The following is a 15,696-nucleotide window of genomic DNA, read 5'->3' as shown; positions in this document are numbered from 1 at the left end:
AACTCACAAGATTTTTGAGTTGCTACCAAGAATGGTTTTGAAGTAATACAGTTCTACTGCGACGAGAGCCTGAATTACTACTGTGGTGACAGAGTAAGGTATAGATATGAGGGCTCTCCCCCCCCAAAAAAAGATTCCTAGGAATTACTGAAGGGAAATGTCTAATCAAAGATAGATTGTAGATGATTGAGAAAATTAAAATTCTCTTGATAGTGAGAGTGCTCTGTTAGGAAGAAAGGTATTTGTTCAGTTTTAGACATGATCTATTTGAGGTAACAACAAGACACCTAAAGTGATGTAAGTAAGAATCTGATAGAAATATAAGAATGAAAATCAAGCAAGGACTTTCTGGACAAATTTAGGAGACATTCATACAGTTGGATGTAGCTCAGATTATGAGAATAATTGAACCTTTTGATGAAAAAGGAGAACAAAGGCTCAAAAACAGAGCTCGGAGGAAGATCCAGTTACAGATTGAGAGAAGGGAATCAAAAGAAAATAATTGGGGAAAGGAGATCAAATAGCTCAAGAAAGAACTTGGAAAATGTTGCATAATAAAAGCCGGAGGAAAATAGAATAGAGAAGTTGAGTTTTCAGTTGAGACCATGGCACATTATCCAATTAACACATTTGTTTATTGATTGATAATTAATTGATATTAACTTGATGACTGTGGCTTGTATGGTTTTATAGTTTCAGAAGGTGAAAATAATTGGTTCCAAAGTCATGTGCTATTTAAAACATTCTAGAAGAAAAAACTGAGTTGTCTATGATTACGTTGATATAGAAATAATATATAAAGTAGAGACAATTTATTTTGAGCTATGATTATGTGGAAAATCCCTCCATTGATGCATATGGGGGGCTTATCTTTAACATACAGCCTGGAGGCAGACAGTTTAAATGACTTGTGCATTGTCTCACAGATAAGTATCTATATAAGAAAAAAGAGCTTGAATCCAGATATTACTGAATTTTACACCTGCTTTCAATGACATGGAAGCCAGGTCTGTGCATATAGGTCCCAGGGTTGCTTATTCACCTTTGATGTCCACTTTCCACCCAACTCTTACCTGTGGATCCAAGAAACTAGCAATTGAATCAGGAAGGTGGACATAAAGTCAAGTCTAGAGACATGAGGTCTTTGGTTCAAATCTGGCTTCAGACACTTCCTAGCTGTGTGACCCTGGGCAAGTCACTTAACCTCCATTGCCTAACCTTTACTGATATGTCTTGGAACCAAAACTTAGTATTGATTCTAAGACAGAAGGTAAGGTTTAAAAAAAGGAAACTAGTACCTGCAGCAGCCAAACCCTAGTAAAATCATCTTGGCAAGGCTAAATGAGGGCTTGGTCAGACATGGAAGACACCAAGATCATCTATCAAATCCCGGGCTATCTCCAGTCATCTTGACTTTTGTCCTGCCACTAGAGTTGGATGTCTCCAAGAGAGAGTGACACTGATGACTGCATGACTTTACTTAAACAACTAGCTACATGTCAAGAAATTGCCTTCCTGATGTCACTGTACTTCACAAAATGAAGGATGAACAACATAGCATACTATCTCACTATTTATTTAGATAATAAAATTTAGGAAAACAAACAAAAAACAAACTCTCAAAAGACTAAAGTTAAAGGTAATTACATGAAAAAGAAATAAATCATTAAGATAGTTTAGTTAACAATATTTTAAAATTTATATTTTCTTTTTCTAACAATAAAAAGGAAAAAGTAACCAAGGAAGGGGAAATGTGTATTCAAAAGAAACAGAACCCAACAGTTATGTATGTAAATGCTTCTCACATATATGCACAATGCATGTTCATATATTTTTTTTAAAATTCCTAAGAATAATGTTCTAAATTGACTAAATAAACTAATTCAAATGGGAAAAAAAGAAATACAAAAATAAAATAAAATAAAGATTCACTGACACTGGACTAGGCAATCAAAAAAATTTTTTTTCCTGACAATGTTAGTGGCTTCATAGGTCTGAGGACACTGAATTTAAGAGTTCCACTTTTGGTATCTCAACACGCAAGTTTCTAAGTTATTACTTTAGAACTGTTTGGTTTTTTAGAAGCTTAGGAACACATAGAAATTTTTAAAACATTATTTTCTCTTGAGAAACAATGGGTTTCATTGCAAAAAATTAGAAATAATATTCTTTCATAGCAATGAATTCATGATATCTAAACAATGAAATTCTTAAAATAAGCTAAACAAACTCTTAAAATTCTAAAAGTGATATACAGCATAATTTCATATCGTAAAAACACTGAGAATGAACAAAAATAGATGTTCAGAAGAAACTAATTTAAAAGGAGTTACTATCTCTCCCTTTCTCACTCCTCTAATTTGCATAAAAAATTCAACCAACTTCAAACTAAAAACTGCAGAGTATTTGTTTTACAGTGTGTGAGACAGAACATATATATATATATAGAATGCATGTATATATAATCTCAAATATCCAAGAAAAAGTCACATATCCACACTGACAAGTTGTTCTTTAAGTTTCTTATATTGACATTAAAGGCCCATCAAACTCTAAGCATCCACTGACATAGGATAACAGAGTTGAGAGCCATAAGGCACAATAGAGTTCATTTTGCCTAATCCCTAATTTTACAGTTGAAAAACTCAAATCTGTGACAGAGATACAATAATAAGCCTTCATTGATTTTCTCTAATTTACCGTATAAGTATTCATGATAGCACTGACCTAGGCCCCCTTCCCTTTAACTTGGTTATCTCATCAACCTATCATTTCTTCATCAATTATCTCTATGCTGATGAAGCTGTCCAACCTTAATGTCCTTCCTGAACTCCATTTCCATATCACCAACTGCTTTCATGCTTTTTACTTTCCCTGAGTATCCTTTAAATATCCCCAAATCCACATGCACAGGATGGAATTTATTATCTTCATCCCCAAACTCCTTACTCCGCCATATTTTCTTATATCTATTGAAGACATAACCATTTATCTGCTTATCACGGTTTTCCTGAATTGTTATTGGTCATTATTCATTCTCTTCCCTAAACTCCAGGCTCATCAATTCTACCCACACAACATCTCACATATTTTTCCCTTTCTTTTTGCTCATATAGAGCCCAGGCCATCATTGGCCTCTTAATTGATTGTCCTATTTTCATTCTCCTATCCAATAATTCACACAACTGCCAAATAAAGACAGAATTCTGATCATGTCACTCCCTATTCAAAAATATTCAGTGGATCCTCAACTCCCTGGAGGAGAAAAATATAATTTTCTCAGCTATTTATTTGTATTTCCTGTTGGAATCTGTTCCAAAGTCATTAAAATTGTGAAGGATATGAAGCAATTTTTGGCCCATGGTTAGTTCTCCAACACTTGATACCTGAGGTAAAGAAGGAACTAAAATTATTTTCCCTTCTTTTTGAAAGGATAAGTGGCTTTGATATGGAGAAGAAGGGGGGTCCAGGCAAACCCACCATCTACTAGAAAGTGATGAGAGGTTGGCATAACTCAAGTATGCTAAGTTTGGAGCTGACAGACCTAGAATCATTGGGGATATCTTTCATCCTGCAATATCATCTGAGACCCAGTAACTGAGACCTGGTGAGAATGTTTGCATTGAACTTTTCCCTTGTTCCTAAACTCAGGTGTCTCTCATATTAGAACTTAGATTTGCTCTCCTATGAGCTAACATCTACTTAAAAAGAGTCTATTGCAGGCAGTTTTCTGATGAAGAAATCAAAGCTATCAATAATCATGGAAAAAATATTCTAAGTCCCTCTTGATTAGAGAAATGCAAATTAAAACAACTCTGAGGCATCACCTCACATTTATCAGATTGGCCGGTATGACAGTAAAGGAAAGGATAAATGTTGGACAGAATGTGACAAAATTGGGACACTAGTGCATTGCTGGTGGAGTTGTGAACTTATCCAACCATCCTGGAGGAAAAATTAGAATTATGCCCAGAGGCCCATAAAATAATGCATACTCTTTGGTCCAGTAATACCACTATCAGCTCTGTATCCCAGTGAGATTTTAAAAAAATGGAAAAGGACTTATTTGTACAAAAATATTTATATCTGCATTGTTTGTGGTGGCAAAGAATTAGAAACTAAAGATATGTCTCATAATTGGTAATGGCTGAATAAATTGTGGTATATGATGGAGATGGAATACTATTGTGTTGTAAGGAATGATGAACAGGAAGATTTCTGAAAGAGCTGGAAAGATCCACATGAACTGATGCAGAGTGAAATAAGCAGAACCAGGAAAACATTGGACACAGTAACAGCAATACTGTGGAAAGATCAAATGTGATAAACTTAGCTACTAACAGCAACAAAGTGATCCAGAACAGTTCTAAGAGACTTGTGAAAAAAAGAATTCTATCCACCTCAAGAGAACGAACTGTTGGAGTAAGAATGCAGATGGAAGCATATGATTTATCACTTGATTGAGTATATATTTTAGGGTTTTGGTTTTATAAGATTAGTCAGTTACAAAAATAAATAATATGGAAACGTTTCTCATGAAAATACCCAAATGAAATTGTTTGCCAGCTCTAGGAGGATGAAGGGAAGAAAGGAAGGAGACAATTTGGATTATATAACTTTGGAAAACTCGTGGGAATTTGATATTAAAATTAAGAATAAGTTTTTTTTTAAAGAGACTATTGTCTTAAGTAATGAATAACTGCCTTATTTGACTCTTTTTGTGAGAGTACCCCTTAAATTCCAAAACTCTTGAGACAACGTTCTAGTTAAAATTGCCCCCGAGGAACTTTTTTTTTTTTAAACCCTTACCTTCAGTCTTAGAGTCAATACTGTGTATTGGCTCCAAGGCAGAAGAGTAGTAAGGGCTAGGCAATGGGGGTCAAGTGACTTGCCCAGGGTCACACAGCTGGGAAGTGTTTGAGGCCAGATTTGAACCTAGGACCTCCCATCTCTACCCCAAGGAACTTTTGGTATGATTTCAAACAATAGTGAAACTCGATTATATTGCATTGATTATATGGAAATTATCTAATTCCTGTGTTCTATGCCTAGAAACTTCCTGACATAAAATTCTGATTTTTATCTTTGATTGTGGCAATAGTACTATCTAGAAATAAAACTGTAAAGGTTGAGCTCACTTGGAAAGGCAAGCTTTATATACATTAGCATTGTTTACATTAATCCCTTTTATTCTGTGAGACCTCAAAAATGTTTGTCAAAGGGTAAGCAAACTAAATTACAGAGTATTGATCTAAGACACAGTTACAAGGATTCATAAGTGCTTATTAACTGATACATCAATAAGCATATTAAGCATCTGTAATGTGCCAGACACTAGGATAAATGATAGAGATATACCAAAAAAGGCAAAAATATGTACCTGTCTAACTGAGACTTAAGAAAGTGGGCTGAAAACAGTCTAATCCTTAGCTTAGTGCCTGATTCATAATAGGTGGTTAATAAATGTTTATTGACTTACTGACATCTAATAATCTGTCTATTACCACTAGTATGGTCCTTCTCTAGTTGTTAAGGCATTGGATCTACTTGCTTGTCCTACACAAGAGCATGCTTCAATTTCATTACCCAGCCAGGCCATCTCACCATCTGCCTGCCATAGTATGCAGTAAGAGCTAAATATATACTCGAATTAATCCATTGATTTGTTTATATTCCCAATCCTTATAATTCTGGTTTTTGAATAATGAACAATTGTAGTAAGGGGCAGAATTTGAAGCACTTTATCATGAACATGAGCTCAGGGGAGTTTCACTACTGCCTAAATGAACACATTCAGAGATTTTTATTTTCTTTCTTCCTCCCTTCCTTCCTTCCTTCCTTCCTTCCTTCCTTCTTTTCTGTCTCTCTGTCTGGGTCTCTCTCTCTCTCTCTCTTTCAGTGTTTCTATATTGCACTAATTCCATATCCCTTAGTTTCAAAAATATGAACTATTATTTGACTTTGCAAAAGTTTTAAAGCATAGTAATAACTATTGAATAGTAAAATTACATTATACTAGATCAGTATAGTTTCAATGACAATGGCCTTTTATCAGGCTTATTAAAACATATTCATGTTCTACAATTGTCACCATATAGATTTGATTAGATAGCCTCTGGATGATAAATGATAAAATTCTATAATTTTACCCACAATCTTATTTTCCCTAAAGACCATCCATCAAAAGCATTTCCAAGATCAGGCATAAGAAGCTTACTATGAATTTAACCCTAGTAAATATCTAGGTATTTTAATTCCTGGTTAATAAGATAATAATTGTTTTCCATCTGGCTGGATTGATGGAAGGAGAGACCTTAAATGGTAATGGAAAGAGTATCAGTAGACTTGTGTTTGTGTGTTTGATTTCTTGATCTTTCACTTTATGACCTTAGTCAAGTTATTTACACTTAATAATTCCTCATAAAAATGATGGAGTGCAATAGTCAATTGCTTAAACTTGTTTTGTCTCTAAAGATGTGTACATTTATAGGTAATTTGCTCAGTAACACAAATGAGTCAATGACAGACCCATGAATAGTTGCTAATGATTGATCATCAGATCCTACTCTTATGAACAAATCTCACATAAGAAGACAACAGATCTTAGAATTGAACTAATCAAGTTGAAATCAATTCAATTTTGGGGAAAGAAAAAGGAACTGTTGTATATTGTCATTCCTTGTTCTTTGCTCTCCCTTATAACTGGTAGATTTTTCCACAATTTAACTCATTTATATAACTCAACCATGAATAAAAGAAATTAGCTGTGAGTCGAGTTTTTGATTATAGTCTCTAAAAGATCCTCTGTAAGTATACAATTTAACTCTAGTCTTTGATTTTAATTAGGCTACTATTTGATTCTTTTTTATTTATTAGGCCTTTGTCATGTGGGTTGCTATAGATTTTTACAGCAGGGTCTAAAGGCAGAGATAGTCCTGTTTTCTGTATGTTATATATAGCATTTCAAAATATAAACCATTAAAAATTATTTTGTGGGTTTTTTTACTACATAGTAATATGATATGTATTCATTAGTAATATAAAATAATATAGAAAAGCAATCTGGAAATTTTTAAATATCTAGCATGAGCAAGGTAACAGATTAGTTTCACTTTGTCAATCTATTTTCATGACCTTTTAAAAGAAAGAGTCATTGTATATTAGAAAACAGCTCATATTTAGATCAATAGAGTATGTCAAGAAGGTACCTTCTGACTGATGACATTCAATGCTAGAAGGGCTAGTCAGAAACTAATCATAGGAGGTTTCCATTTTAGAGTCTTCATTTCATGTTTTTAATGCATCGAGATAGACTAGTGCACAGTAATTTTCAAGTGACAGGTTCTTTCCTGAGAAGGAAAACCATTTATTCAGGGAAAAGGTCACAGCCAACTATGAATGATAGTATTTTCTTTTGTAGATATAGCTTGGTTCTTTTATATTCATTCCATCCAGATTTTATGAGACCACAAGGAAGTTTTTGACACTTTAATGGAAAATTTAAGTTAGGATTCTGTTATGTTTACTTGTGATTAAAAACTATTTTGTGGCTATATAGATATCTCATTTGATTTTTAAAAAATTATTAATTAATACACACATTTTAGAAAAGATAATGACAACATATATTCTAAGCTGATTAACCAGTAATTAAATAACCATGCCTCTTTGATATTAATGTGTTTTTAAAAATCTATAAACTCTTTTTGAATGAAACTATTGAGAATATATGTGTGCATAAGGATAAGGCATATGTTCATTTTGCTATGATCTTGGTTCTGCTCATGGAAAAATTATGATTATCAAAAAAAATAAAATAAATCTTATATTTAATTACTGTCAGAATAATGAAGTCTTCCACTCCTTGGGAAAACCTCACAAGACTTATGCTAGAAAAACAGAATCACAGATCTCTTCTGCACTTTTTCCAGTGTGGAATTATTTGCTTTAATAGTACAAAAATATTCCCCAAATCCTGTTGTCCATCGTGATTTCATTGTCCAACACTGAATGTTTACTATCTCAAAAATGATGTAAGATGTCACCTATATGTCTTCTTCAACAGGCTGCCAGGTAAACAATCAATTGCTAGACTTGAAATTAGGAAGACCAGTTCAGATTCTGCTTCAGTCACAGTCTAGCTCTGTGTCACTGGGTAAATCACTTAGACTCTCAAAGTCAGTTTTCTGAGAGTTTTTAATAGCATTCTGTTACATAGCTGTGAACACTGAATGAGGTAAGTCCTGAAATACTATGAAATGGCAGCTCTGTGAATTCTACCCAGTAATAATTGGTAGAACATACACTACAGCCATATTTTCAAATGTTATGCACTATCAATGTCTCTGCACTTAGGACTTGCAAACTGGGCTCTGATTTGTCATTTGTTATTTGAAGCAAGTTTTTTTTTATTTTATTTTAGTGAAAAATCTAGATGTGTCTTTACATGCAATTGGTTGCTTTGTTTTGCTTTTTACTCTTTCAACCAGTTAGTTAAAGTTTCATGAAGAAAAGGTAAGGCTGTGGGCTTTTTTCTTGGCAACTATTAAAGTAGTCCATCAATCCCTTTTCGCTGGGTGCTCATAAGCATGATTAGAATTCATAGCTCGTCCAGTGGCATCTTTTCAGACCTTTGAGAAATAATTCAGCATTTCCAGGGCCCTTTGTCATGTCTGCTCACCTCACATTTTCCTGCAATGATCCTCAAAAGAAATGTCAGCCTAAGCATGTGTTTGCAGAAAACTTTTCACAAGACATAGTGCAGTTGTTTTGCAGAGACAGAGCTTTCAGCAAATGGTTTGTTTTTGCTGCTGACAAAGAGCCAGCTAGTCTGATTTTCCTGCACACCCCATAGAGCCAATCCAACTACAAAGTTCCCTTTTGAAGGCAATCAGGGCTCGGGGCTGGGATCAGTTCCCTGGGGGTGGGGAGAATGCTCAGAGATGATTTGTAGAATTGCTTTACTGGAACATATTTACCAGTCCTCCGGATTCAATTGAAGTTCTGATTATTCTATTTAATAGAAATCAAATTTAAACCGATCACCATGCGGAATACCTTATTAGTTATTCAAGCATGAGCATTTATTGGAAGCTCAACGAGCTGCCAATTGGAAGAACCAAATACAGTTTCTCTTTCTTTATGTGGGTCGCTGCTGTTTCACCTTGAGTTTTTTTCCTACTGAACACTAAACATTTTTGAAAGATCTTGTATCTAATGCATAATTGTTATTTACTCTATCTAATACTCCATTATGCACTATTGGCACATGGCAGTAGAGACTTAAAGGTAGGTTTGTAGCCAAGGGAAAACAATTCTTTCCTTAAGGATGTTTCAACACTCCAGTCATCATTTTCCTTCATTTTCCCCAGTGGTATGTAGAAAGAAGCTAAGTTTTCTCGGACAACATTCATATCGATTAGATTTTTAACATATTTGTTCATCCAAATAACAACCGATCTTCCCAGTTTCTCGGGGAATTTTCAGAAATTCTTATGGAAACGATTTTAGTTCTTCACTATCTACATCCAAAATAGGTAATGTTTTCATCTTCAGTTAATAAAGACTCACCTTTCCTGGAAAAAAAAGGGTTTAATTTGAATGCCTTCTCAGATTTTAGATCTTTGTTCTCTGCCAGGTTTGAAGTGGACATTAAAGGACAATGGCCACGCTATAGGCTGTTCTTTCCTCTAATCTGTTTGAACCCTGAAGGTACTAAAAATAATAAACAGGAGGGCAAAAGAGATGGAATAAAAGCATATTAGTGCTTTCAATATCATTTAAGGTCATTGGCTCTACTCTTTTGCCCTTCTAGTTTGTTAAAGTATGGTTTGCTATAACGCTTTCTCTGAAATAAGATTTTTACTGATCCAAATTGATTCTATCTTTTGGGAACATTTTGTCAGACTGTGATTATGTTTAATGCATTATTCTAGAGGGATCAAAGATATTACAAAAAATGATGAGGGTTATCCTGGCCTGACAGGTAATATCTATAAAGACAGGCTACAAAAGATGAAGCATTCTCTGTGTGGGTAGAGGGGTGAACGTAATTAAGAAAGATTTCACTGAAATACACAGAACCATATGTGATTGAAATCATGTCAAGTAGACTAGTTTCTACTTAGAGAAGATAAGGAGATAAAGGGTCAGAAATGGGACTGGGGAAGCAAGGAGGAAATTCAAGGCAGATGTCCAGAAGCACTTTTTTTTTTCATGGAAAGACTCAAAAAATACTATGTAAAGAAGAGTCCAAGTAGGAAAAAAAAAATCTAACAGGAGGATAAAGAATGGGATTGGTGATTCAAGAAACTAAAAAGCATTTGTGAAATTCTGTTTTGAGTATTTACTCCAATGATTTCTTCAGTACAAGTTGTTCCTAGTTACCAGCACCTTTTCTACCAGATCTTATTCATATAGTACTTAAAGCTTTGCAAAGTCCTTTAAAATATATTGTACTTCATTGTATTTCTTTGAGGCTAAGTGATTTTCCAAAGGTCACCCAGCCACCAGATCTCAGAAGAGAAGAGTTGAACTCATATTGTTCTGATTCTTTACCTGCTACATCATGTTTCCTTCCAAAATAGGTATATTTAAAAATAAAGGAAATTATTTTTTCCAAAATATTTTATGTCCTCTCTCCCTACATATACACATGTTGATTTATTTTGAATGTAAATTAAACAAACAAATTAAAATCTTTTTGTCTCTTATTTTACCTTTCAGTTAGATGATCAGTTACCCAACTTCTTATTAATTTTATTGAAGGCTTTTTGAAGATTTTCTTCACTTTTTTTCTCTTCCTTTATTCTCTTTCTCTTCCATCTATTATGAAATTTATCCACTGCTCCACAAGTTATATATATTATTCCTTTTTAAAATTTTCTGGGTTCCTTGTGGTGTTAGAGCTTCTAAAGCATTGAGTTTGAGCTCCCAATTAAAAATAATTGTTACAGATCTTTGCCCATTTTTCTTTTTTATACTGCGCTTTCCTCTTTCATGTAACAAGTCACAAGGGAAGTAATGTTCGACAAAAGCAATGTCAAATAGCTGAAATTACTCTATATTCCAAATCAGATGGCCTAATCTTATTTCTTGTTACATACGATCAGGATGGGATTTCTTCTCAAAAGCCATGACACATCATTTCTAGGTTCTGCATTCTATATCCCAGCAGTTCCCAGAAAGAAATACATTCTATTTCTGGGGTCAGCATTCTCTTAAAGAAATAGGTTTCCTAACTCGTCAACTTCCCCCAGGTTATATCCTGAGATCCCTATTTTCTAAGACCGACATTTGGCTCTTTCATTCTGGGTGCTCTTCTGTAGGAGCTCTCTGTACTGCGACAGGTGACTCTCCCCTTCCCGTCCTCCTAACTCCGCATCTCCATTCTCCATTGATAGGAATCCCTTCACTGCTCATTTAGGAATGAATTTGGTAAGGGTTTGTTAGATACCTTCCTCTACTCCCCTGTACCCCAACTATCATGTCTACCTTTATTCATTAGCTCACTCTACCAATTCTGCAAAAATATATTAATTCATGTAGGAGGTTAAAGGGTTTAGTACTGGGTGCTTCAGTCATTTCCCTCCATCTTCACTTTTCTTGTTTCCTTAAGTTTGCTAATATTCCATTTCCTAGTAAACTGGAAAAAAATTCTTGTAAATCTTTATGCTTGCTTTATTCTAACCAAGAAGTCAATCTCTTTTTTTTTCGTAAAACACTCTAAATATGAATGATTAATTTTATTTTTTCTTTCCTGTATAATTGTATTTATTGCTTTTAATGTGTTTCTATTGTTTGGAGTGTTTGCAAGTAATCTATCTCCCATCTTTCCCCCCCTTCTTTAGGAATGCTTCATTCTTAGTTTGACCTAGGCTCATGTTTGTAATTTATTTTGTTTTGAGTTATAGCTTATGCTTCTTTTAAGTATTCATGACTCCATTTATTTCTGCGCTTTCTTGTGGTTGTGGAAAAATAATTTGTTATTTTAATTTCCTTGACATATGGAAATTCTCTTGGCTACTTATATAAATTTTTATTTGTCATTTAAATTGTTAATTATAACAACCATGTCTTGCTATTTGAATTACGTTTTTTTTTTCTTCAGACAATCTGTGGATTTACTTCATTGTTGCGTTTTTTTTTTCTCTATTCAGGAATTCTAAGCAGTTTTTTTTTTGTATTATTCTTGAATTGTGATATTTAGATTGTTTAACTTCCATGTGAGAAACCTATGATGTTTAAATTATATCTATATAACCTGTCTTCAAGTTAAATTGTTTTGACTTACAATGAATTATCCATTCTTTTGACAATGTTTCCTTTTGATTCTTTTCTCTTCTACTTCACAGCTTTTCTGTTTTAGGAAGTTAACCAATCCTTTTTTAGATTCTTGATTATATTGATTCACTTTTTTCCCTAATTTTCTATTTGAGCTTTTTAAAAAAATTCTACAGAGAGTTCTCATTTCTGGCCTATATTTATATTTAATGTTACTTTTTATGAATTTCGTTCTCCTTTGAATCATTCTTGAACTACTTCTTGTTCCATGTTCTCTTTAGATACTACCTGTATTTCATTCTATTTTTTATCAAGAGCTGGCTCATTTTCTCTCAAAATATTTGTCAAGAAAAGATTCTATCTCTTCTAGCTTTAACTATTTATCCTGTCTCCTAATTTCAGGATACCCTTTATTGATTTGTTGGCCTGTGTTTTGAGTTTTCCTTGAAATACTTGGTGTTACAGTCCTTTATTTTGTATTACCTTATAACACATTTTTTGACTCCTAATAGAAGATAATGGGCATAGACCCAAAACTGAGTTACCAAACATAATTTGGGGATAAAAAAAAGAATTATATCAGTTTAGAAATCATAAAAGGTCTAGCACAAACCTATGATATAGTAGTGGAAAAGGTTTTAATTCTTCTTGACATCTGCTATGTAATCTCTTTCTGCCAGAAGAGGGACTAGACAATACTTTTTTTGGTTTGCCTTTATGATAATATCCTTTTTTCAATATGTAGAATATGGGAAGGGGAAATACTATGACCTTAATTTTTGCCAATGAACTGATGACTGAAGTAAAAATGATGAGAAATTTAATGACCATTTCACCTTACCATTGTGATAGAGGATAGAGAAGACATGAGCCATCTGACCTATATCATAGATTTAGGGAAAGCATATTTTAAAAAATTCAGAAAAATGGAGAGTCTATATAATACAATTATATATTATAATTTAACCTGCAAAAAAAAAGGTAACTCTCAAGAACATAATTTTGAAGGTATTAAGAGTAATAACTTATCTAGGGACAAATGTGGATGCATAGGAAACTCATAAACCAATGTGAATTTTAAAAGATATGCAAAGGAGGAATAATTTCAAGTAAAAGACAAAAAAATTGCAGAGCTTGACAGAATCCTATAAATATCCTGCTGATCTTGTTAAAGATCAGAATGAAGAAAGGTTTACTAGTTTTGAAATTGACTAATTTTAAAGGTAAAAAGTAAAATGAAAAGACATGAAAAAGTGGATCAACATAACGTAGAGAGAGAGACCATCTATATTAATTAATTAATTAATTTTTTTAGTCTTCCAAGGTGAATGATCGCTAGACTAGAAAAGACCAGAGTAAAAAGGCTAATAAGGAACTGAATCATCAGATGAATTTAAGTCATACTTCCACCCAAAGAACATATAAACTAGCCTAAATGAAGCAGTAAAGTTCCCTCAAGGAGAGACAGGAAACAACACATATGTCAAACCTACAATTTCTTGGCCACCATGTCTCCTCAAGCCCTGATGGAGACAACCCCAAATCCTAAACCCAAGAGTCTTGGGAATGACAATCCTTCCAGTTCATTTTTCTACAACTATCATCCTGGTAAGAAATAGAGATGTATATGCAGTCTAATAACTGTTCCTGCCTATGCTATAGACATGGCCATTGAAGTCTCAGAAAAGAAAGTTCTTGCCACCAAAGTCCTTGACACTGTCAAATAGTACAACATTAAAAACTGATATGATTTCATCAGCAAAATGACAGTAATGAAGAGATATCACCATCTGCTCTATCGCTGCACCCTAAGGACCATATGACCTCTCCATCCGATTTGCAGGTGAAATATTCCATATGTTTTAAGTCTCATTTTTATAATCTTAGAGATTAACACAATGATTTGCACATAGTAAGCATTTAATACATGCTTCATTCATTTGTTATTTATTCACTAGATCCAAAAGAATATGGAAAGATCTAAGGGGTGTGATTAGGCAGGCACTGTCAATAAGCTTTGAAAAACTAAGGAGAAAAAGGTAAATTTCAGAGATCTGGGTAACGGTAAGTGTTGCTCCATTTTTCTAAACATGTATTCAAGGTATCACAAAAACGTTAATGCAATTTTAAACTTTAGTAACTTGAAACTAGACTAAGACTTTGGAGAAACACTATATTTTGTACCTTTGCCTTTAGATTTTACTACAGATTACTTTAGGGAAGAAAGAGTCTGAAACCTAAGTGATATTTATTTTAATTATTGAAAAAACTTTTAAATATATTGTCATTGTTTCTATAGGATGAACTATAAGTAACAAGATAATCAAAGAAAGGTGATAAAAAATCAGTATGGCTCCTAGTACGGGTCATTATAGAGTTCTTATGGAAGATTAGGTAGGTTAGAATAATATATTAGGGGAATACTACATAGTTACACATATATCGAGAAGGGATGTTAAATGAACAGATATGGGGTTTTTTAATTATTCATTCAACAGCTATTTGGAAAATGACTTAGAGAGTTAATGGGGAAAGGGACTGGAAGATTAAATAACAGTTGGTAGGCTATTTCAATAGTCCAAGTGAGAAATGATGATATGAACTAGGACAGTAAAAAGAGAATGTACATAAAAGACAGTGTGAAGACAAAACTGACAAGTCTTTTTGACTGATTTGATGTGATAATGGAGAATAAGAAAAGGAAGAGACAAAGATTGCCTTGAGATTTAAAATCAAGTCTTAATACAATATTTAGGAAGTAATGGTTAGCCTCTGAAAGTTTGAGAAAATAGAATATACATAATCAGAGAAATTCATTGGGGAAATGTAAAGAAAGATTGGAGAGGAAAGATAGCAAGTGGCAAGATCAATTAGAAGGCAAATACAACAAGCTAAGAGAAAATAAATAAAAAAATTAAAAAGAGATAAAAAGGAATTTCAGAGTTCGTATTTTGAAATTTCTGGAAAGATATGATTTGAAGGCAGAAAAAAGCAGGTTTTCATTGATGTATTAAAGTAGAAAAATATAAAAGGAAAAATTCAAAGATAAATAGGAATTTGATAAGAATAGAAAAGTTAGTAACAGGACAAGGATTCCAAAGGCCAAGGTGAAAAAAAATTCAAATAGGAATGAGTTATGGGATGGTATGGGATAATGGTAAAATGAATAAATACAAGGAGATGAGGGAAAAGCATCAGAAGTTGTTTTTGGATTAGTACACCTGAATGATAGTGATGAAGGGAAAAGGAAGATGGAAGGAGGTGGAAGGATGTGCTAGCCATAGGAAAAAAAGACAGCTTCCTAATGGCTAAAGGAAAAAATTGAAGCTCTCTTTCAAATATTTTTGCTAGGATTTCCACAATCTAGTCCTTTCCCTTTGTAAATCCATTTGATTTACAGGATAAAATGTGTGA

The sequence above is a fragment of the Monodelphis domestica genome, chromosome 8 (genome assembly GCF_027887165.1).
Source record: "Monodelphis domestica isolate mMonDom1 chromosome 8, mMonDom1.pri, whole genome shotgun sequence".
Classification (NCBI taxonomy): Eukaryota; Metazoa; Chordata; class Mammalia; order Didelphimorphia; family Didelphidae; genus Monodelphis; species Monodelphis domestica.
The sequence above is the reverse complement of the archived record's forward strand: the minus strand, read 5'-3'. Positions refer to the sequence as shown.